The 6,788-nt window shown below is 55.5% G+C and overlaps 1 protein-coding gene across 3 annotated transcripts in view; it reads right to left on the reverse strand.

Moving 5' to 3' along the window:
- Window positions 1–1,893, reverse strand: part of CALY (calcyon neuron specific vesicular protein) — a 9,202-nt gene extending 7,309 nt beyond the window's left edge. Inside the window, exon 1 of one of the 3 annotated variants that reach the window (XM_059398892.1) lies at window positions 1,784–1,893. The gene's annotated coding sequence lies outside the window, so the exon portion shown is untranslated. The other 2 variants (XM_059398893.1, XM_059398895.1) reach the window with 2 other exon arrangements.
- Between the last annotated feature and the right edge of the window lie 4,895 nt (window positions 1,894–6,788).

Genomic DNA, 6,788 nt, shown 5'->3' on the forward strand with positions numbered 1-6,788 from the left:
GCCCCGCAGCCCCGCAGCCCCGCAGCCCCGCAGCCCCGCAGCCCCGCAGCCCCGCAGCCCCGCAGCTCCGCCACTCGGGTTGGTGGCCACGCCCGCTGGAAGGCTGGCCCGGGTCTGCCCAGTCTCCCCACAGGAGGCCTCCTCCTACCAGGAGCTCCGCCTCTGGGGTCCTCTACAGCCAAACCTAAGCTCCAACTCCTCCGACAAGGCGTGACGTCTGTGTTACGTCACCGCGGGTTTCCATGGAAACGGAGCCGGGGATGACACATCTTCATGAAGGAAAGGAGCCATTTGGGGCCTTCTGGACTCTGCGCGTCTGGTTCCAGGCCTCGTGCCCCAAGCAGAATGCCGGGGAAGGGGCTGGGCTGCGGGTGCGACCCCCCCTGTCCCCGAATTCATCTCCCTTGCTGAGTCATGGGGGCCTCCGGGGAGGCTGGCTGGGCTCATTCACACCACAGACACAGCTCCGCGGACTAGGGGTTCGCCCCCTCTCCTCCCGCCGCCCCCCGTCCGCCCTGCGCTGTAATAGTCTTCTCCAGCGGCTCATCTGCTCCCCACCCCGTGGACTCGTGGGTGGGGGCGGTGTAGGCTCCTCTCCGATGTTTGGGGAGGGGGCAAGGGACAGGTGGGGAGGCTGTGCGGACGGACCGACGCACGCAGGGAGAGGCGGGACGAGGGCCCTGAGCTGAGCGCACTACAGAAACCCCGCGGCAGATCCGCGGGCGCGGACTCGCGTTCACCGCCCCCCTCGTCTGCTGCGTCACGCAGGAGGGCGCGCGCCCGTGCGCAGGGGCGCGGGCTTGTGCGGGCTGGGCGCGAGCGTCCCGCGCCTGTCGGGAGCGTGCATGTCACTGCGGAGCGCAGGGCACTGCGTGCTTTGCTGAAAGCCAGCGGAGCACGCGCCTCCGCCCCCGCGCCCCTACACCCCGCCCCCCGCCCCAGCCGCAGCCCTGGGGCCGGTCCTGGGTTCGGCTTTTGGTTCAAGGGTAGGTGAACTGCGAGCGCAGCCCACGGAGGAGGGCTCCTGGGAGGAGAAGCGCGGGGCGGCCCCCAGCTTCGGCTTCCCACACACCAGCCACCTGTGGCCCCGCGTCCTGGGGCTGCGGCAGGTGGTTCTGGAGAAAGACCCCTCTGCCTGCCTCCTGACCGCCACCAGCCGCCCCCGCCACGGCCACCCCGCTGTCGGTGCCAGCAGAGCTTCTCCGTGATCTGTGCCTCCGCCGCCTTGTGCCTCCGCGCCCCGCCGCCCACCCCCCGCCACTCCCCCCGGCCCCAGGTCTCTCCCACCCTCAGACAGAGCTGAACGGATTCTGGAACCGGCACCCCCTCCCCACCTCAGGGACGCCCCCCTCCCAGTGTCTCTCTCAGACCGTGGCGGGCGCCTTGATGTTCAGCAGTCCGACCCCCCCACCCCCAGCGCGCCCGCCGAGCTGCCCCACTGTGCGGAGATCCGGGCAGCCGTCGGGTCTGTGCAAGGCTGGATACCTACGGTTCTTCAGGAAGGTCCGGGCAGTGGCTCACCCCGCGGAGGCCCCCGATCGTCCGGGAGGCCTGGGGACAGCTTCCCCGCTCCCGTCAGCCGAGACCCCAAGGGAGGACCCCGGCTCGACCTGGCCGCCATTGGGTCAGCCGCAGTGACCCCCCCCCCATCCCTGCATACGCATCTCGCACACGCACCGCACACGCACCTGTACACGTAGCTCACACACCCGTGCACACTCCCCTGCACACACTCGGCCCCCCTTGTCCCCGCTCCACAAGGAGAAAGGTGGAAATGGCTCACAGGCGGCTCCAACGGCAGCTGCTGCACGATGCGGTCGCAGGACGAGGATGCGGAGGAAGGATGCGGTTCCAGACGCTTCGCAGCCGGGGCGGGGCGGGGGAGGGGCCGAGCCGAGACCGAGGCTGCTGTTGCCTGGAGACGCAGGCGGAGGGACGTGAGCATTTGCGTCTGCCGCCCCGCTGCGCCCCCACTGCGCCCCCCCTTCCCACTTCCCACTGGAGCTGTGCGGGATGGGGGGGGGGGGCAAAGCCTACTACGCACACATCACACACTCACACCACCTCACTGCAGGGGAGCGCACACCCTGGCCAGCCGAGCCTGGGCGGCTTCTCCGCCTGGAGGTATCCGGGCTGCCGCCCACCCTCCACCCCCGGCCTTGGTCAGGTGCTCAGACTTTCCTTCTTGCTCGCCTTGGTTTGGCCTTCACACCCCGAGAGGAAGGCCTCCTCCTCATGTCTCAGCGCCTGAAGCCCCGGGGCCGTCCGCGTTCCCGGGGGCAAGCCTGGCCTTCTTGGGCACCGTTGTGCCTGAGCCCCTGCGCCGCGCCCCCTTAGAGAAGGCATTTCTAGGCATTAGGTAGGCCATGGAGTGCGGCGCTCCGCCTGGCTGGGGTCGGGCTCCACATCCCCGGCTCCGAGCTGATGGAATACAGCATGTTACCAGCGACTGGCCCCTTCTGCTGCTGAATAAAATGTAAATAAAGCCACGGTCTGGCTGGGCCCCTTTTATCCACCGGTGGGCACCTGGACAGTCTCCAGCTTTGTCTACAGTAGACGGTGTTGCTGGGAACGTCCTCCGTGTGTTTGTGTGGACATTGGCCTCACTTCTCTGGGTAGGTACCTAAGAGTGGAATTGCTAGGCCAGATGGTAGCTTAGGTTGAATTTTTAAGAAAATGCTAACCTTGGGGCGCCTGGGTGGCTCAGTGGGTTAAGCCGCTGCCTTCGGCTCAGGTCATGATCTCAGGGTCCTGGGATCGAGTCCCGCATCGGGCTCTCTGCTCAGCAGGGAGTCTGCTTCCCTTCCTCTCTCTCTTCCTGCCTCTCTGCCTACTTCTGATCTCTCTCTCTGTCAAATAAATAAATAAAAATAAATCTTAAAAAAAAAAAAAAAAAGAAAATGCTAACCTTTTCCCAACGGGGCTGCACCATTTTACACTGGCACCGGAAATGTCTGAGGGTTCCACTCTCTCCACCTCCTGCTAATACTTGTTACTGTCTTTTTGCTAATGCCAGATGGCCATCTGTGGTCGTCAGCTAGGGCCACCATGGCCAAGTGCCACGGACTGGGTTGGCCACGCCGTGGGTTCCCTGCGATGCTGGAGGCTTCAAGCTTGATGCCAAGGGCAGGGCTGGTTTCCTCCGAGGCTTCTCTCTCTGGCTTGTCTTCAGACGGCCGCCCCGCTGTGTGTGCCTGCGGTCATCTCCTCTTCTTATAAGGACGCTAATCAGAATGGATTTGGCCCACCCATATGACCTCATTTTTTTTTTTCAAGTTCATTCATTTAAGTAATCTCTACACCCAAGCTGGGGCTTGAACTCAGGACTCCAAGGTCAAGAGCCGCATGCTCCCCTGACCGAGCCAGTCAGGTGCCCCCCCAGAGAACCCCATTTTAACTTAATGATCTCTTTAAAGATCCCATTTCCAAATACAACCACATTTGAAGGTGCTGAAGATGAGAACTTCAACATAGGAATTTTGGGGGAAACAATTCTGCCCTAACAACGACCTTGTGAGCATGTAGTGATATCGCACTGTGTTTTGAACCTGATTCTAATGACGAATTAGTTATCAAACTAATGATATTAATAACGAATGAAGCTAGCTGAGCATCTCCTTATGGTTTTATTAGCCACTTATATATTTTTGGTGAAATACCTGTTCAAATGTTCCAAATATTTTTCAGTTGGGTATTTTTGTCTTATTATTGAGTTGTAAGAACTCTTTATATATTCTGGATACAAGTCCTTTATCAAATAGATGATTCACAAACAGTGTCTCACAGTTTATGATGTGTCTTTTCACTTTCTTGGTGGTGTCTTCTGAAGTGCAGAAGTTGGTCATTTTGATGAGGTCCAACATCCATTTTTTCTTTTATGTACCATGCTTTTGATGTTGTATTTAAGAACTCTTTATCTAACCCAAAGTGATGAAAATTTTCTCGTTTATTTTCTTCCAGGGGTTTTATAATTTCAGGTTTTACATTTAAAAATGATGCATTTTGATTTTTTTTTCAAAAAAAGGCTCCACCCAGCATGGAGCCCAGTGTGGGGTTTGAACTCACAACCCTGAGCTCGAGATCTGAGCTGAGATCAAGAGTCGGACACTTACCCCACGGAGCCCCCCGAGCGTCCCACACATGTGTTTAGATCTGTAACTTCTTCTTCTTCTTCTTTTTTTTTTTTAAAGATTTTATTTATTTATTTGACATAGAGAGATCACAAGTAGGCAGGGGGGCAGACAGAGAGAGAGGAGGAAGCAGGCTCCCTGCTGAGCAGAGAGCCCGATGTGGGACTTGATCCCAGGACCCTGGGATCAGGACCGGAGCCGAAGGCAGAGGCTTAACCCACTGAGCCACCCAGGCGCCCCTAGATCTGTAACTTCTCTCAGCGCTAGTCTTGTGCTTCTTTCATTAGATTTATTCTTATTATTTCATTGTTTCCAGTGTTATTATGAATCAACTTTTCCCATAATTTCAATAAAATTTTTCATTGCTAGTGAATAAAGACAACTGATTTTTGTATATTGATCCTATAGCCTGAGATCTTGATACTCGTTTATTTATTTTTAGTAACTTCTTTTTGGATTCCTTAGAACTTTTCTAAATATGGGATCACATCCTCCTCAAATAAAGACGGTTTTACTTTTCCATTCCAGTTCAAGCGGTTTTCTTCTCTTGCCCCACTGCTTGGCATCGACTGTACGGCGCTGAAGAGCCGCGTCTTCATATCCAACCCAGACTTAGGGAGAAAGCTGTCAGTCCTACACTGAATTCGGGTTTGCTGTGGTGTCTTGTACAGGCATGTTCCTAGAACAGTTCCTAGTTCCAGCTTTATCATAAGTGGGAACTGGACTTTGTCAGATTCCTTTTCTGCGTCTATTAAAATGCTCATGTGTTCTCTGTCCTTCATTTTTTGGGGGGGCTCGATCCTAGGACCCTGAGATCATGACCTGAGCCGAAGGCAGAGGCTTAACCCACTGAGCCACCCAGGTGCCCCTCTGTCCTTCATTTTATCAGTATAGTGCAACATAGTAATTCATCTTTGAATATTAAATCAGTTTTGCCTTCCTAAAATAAATTCCTTTTTATGTGTTTTAATATTTTATGAAGAATCTGTTGTCAGTGTTCATGAGGAATACTAGTCTATGCTTTTCTTTTCCTTGTAGTGTCTTTGCCTCTGCCGTCCGGGTGACACTGGCCTCTAGGACGTCCTCCTTGGACAATTTCTACTGACCCATCTTTAAGAGTGGATCTAACTTAAAGATATTAAGTGCTTAGATGTGTCTTCTACTGAACCCTCTACTGAATTTTTAAGTTTTAGTGATTGTTTTTTAATTCCAGAATTTCTATTTGATTCTTTAAAAAATTCTGTTTGTTGAAATTACTTCAGACATTTCATTTCTCCTTCCCTTTAGTTCTGTACCACGGGCTCCGCTCAGCTGTTGTTCCCAAAGCCCAATATCCAGGTCGGCTCAGAGACACTTTCCATCACCTGCTTTCCCCCTAATTGTGGTCACACTTCTCTTGTTTCTTTGCCTGTCTTGTAATTTTCAGTTGAAAAATACACATTTGAATTGTGTTGTCAGGGGAACAGGGGTGCAATGCTGGTGCCACACGTCCCTGGTGGGAAATGGTGAACCGGAGGGGGTGGGTGAGGGCTCTACTTTCTGCTAGATTTTTCTCTGTACCTCAATTTGCTCAAAAAGTCGATTCTTTTCATTTAAAAAAAGAAACAAGAGGCGCCTGGGTGGCTCAGTGTGTTAAAGCCTCTGCCTTCAGCTCAGGTCATGATCCCAGGGTCCTGGGATCGAGCCCCGCATCGGGCTCTCTGCTCAGCGGGGAGCCTGCTTCCTATTCTCTCTGCCTGGCTCTCTGCTTACTCGTGATCTCTGTCTGTCCAATAAATAATAAATCTTTAAAAAATAAAAAAATAAAAATAAAAAAAGAAACAAAAACCAAACTAGATCGTAGCCACTTTGGATTCTGGCATCTCCCCTGGGGGTCATGGGGGTTCAGCGATGCCCTCAGACCGGATCTGCGCACTGTTCCCCTGTGCTGTGCGCACTGACCTCACACGGTCACTTGTCCTCCCTGGTTCTGCTGCCTGGCTTCCTGGGGGTCCCTCCTGTGCCTACACTGCTCAAGGCCAGGTTTGGTCAATCCGGGGGCTCTGCCCTCTGCTGACAGCTGCGAGCCCGCAGGTATGTTTAGGGCTGCCTCCCTGACGTGCCCCCGCAAAGCCTCTGCCCACCGCCCTCCAGGAGGCTGCCTGCGCCCCCTCCTGACCCAAGGCTCAGCTGCCTGTCAGAGCAGCCACTTCTCAGCTGCACCTGAGCCTCGGGCCTCGGGCCTCGGTCCAGAGCCCGTTGCTCACTCTGGCCTGTGGGAAGCCCTGTCCCTTGCCTGTGTCTGAGCAAACCCAGCTCCAGGAGGGGGACTGTGCCCCGAATGCCAGAGCACAAAGGGCAGGGGATGGTTTTCCAGCTTCCAGCCAACGAGGCAGCCCAGTTTGGGGTCCGGCACCCCTGGGCCGCTGAGCTCGGGCCTGCAATGTCAGAACACTTTGCACGTGGGTGGCCAGGAGGAGGGGCCGTGGGGCGTGTAGGGTCCAGCATGGGTGCCAAGGTGGGAGGCACCGCTGCCTCGGGTCCGTCCTGTCATGGGTGTGGGTTGGGCCGTGGGAGTGGCGGTAGCCGGGGAGCCAGTTGGATAGAATGAGTCGCTGGTGCATTTGGGATTCCTGGTCTCTGACCTCTGCCCGGACACACCCACACGGAGCCATAAAA

The sequence above is a fragment of the Mustela nigripes genome, chromosome 4, assembly GCF_022355385.1.
Source record: "Mustela nigripes isolate SB6536 chromosome 4, MUSNIG.SB6536, whole genome shotgun sequence".
Classification (NCBI taxonomy): domain Eukaryota; kingdom Metazoa; phylum Chordata; class Mammalia; order Carnivora; family Mustelidae; genus Mustela; species Mustela nigripes.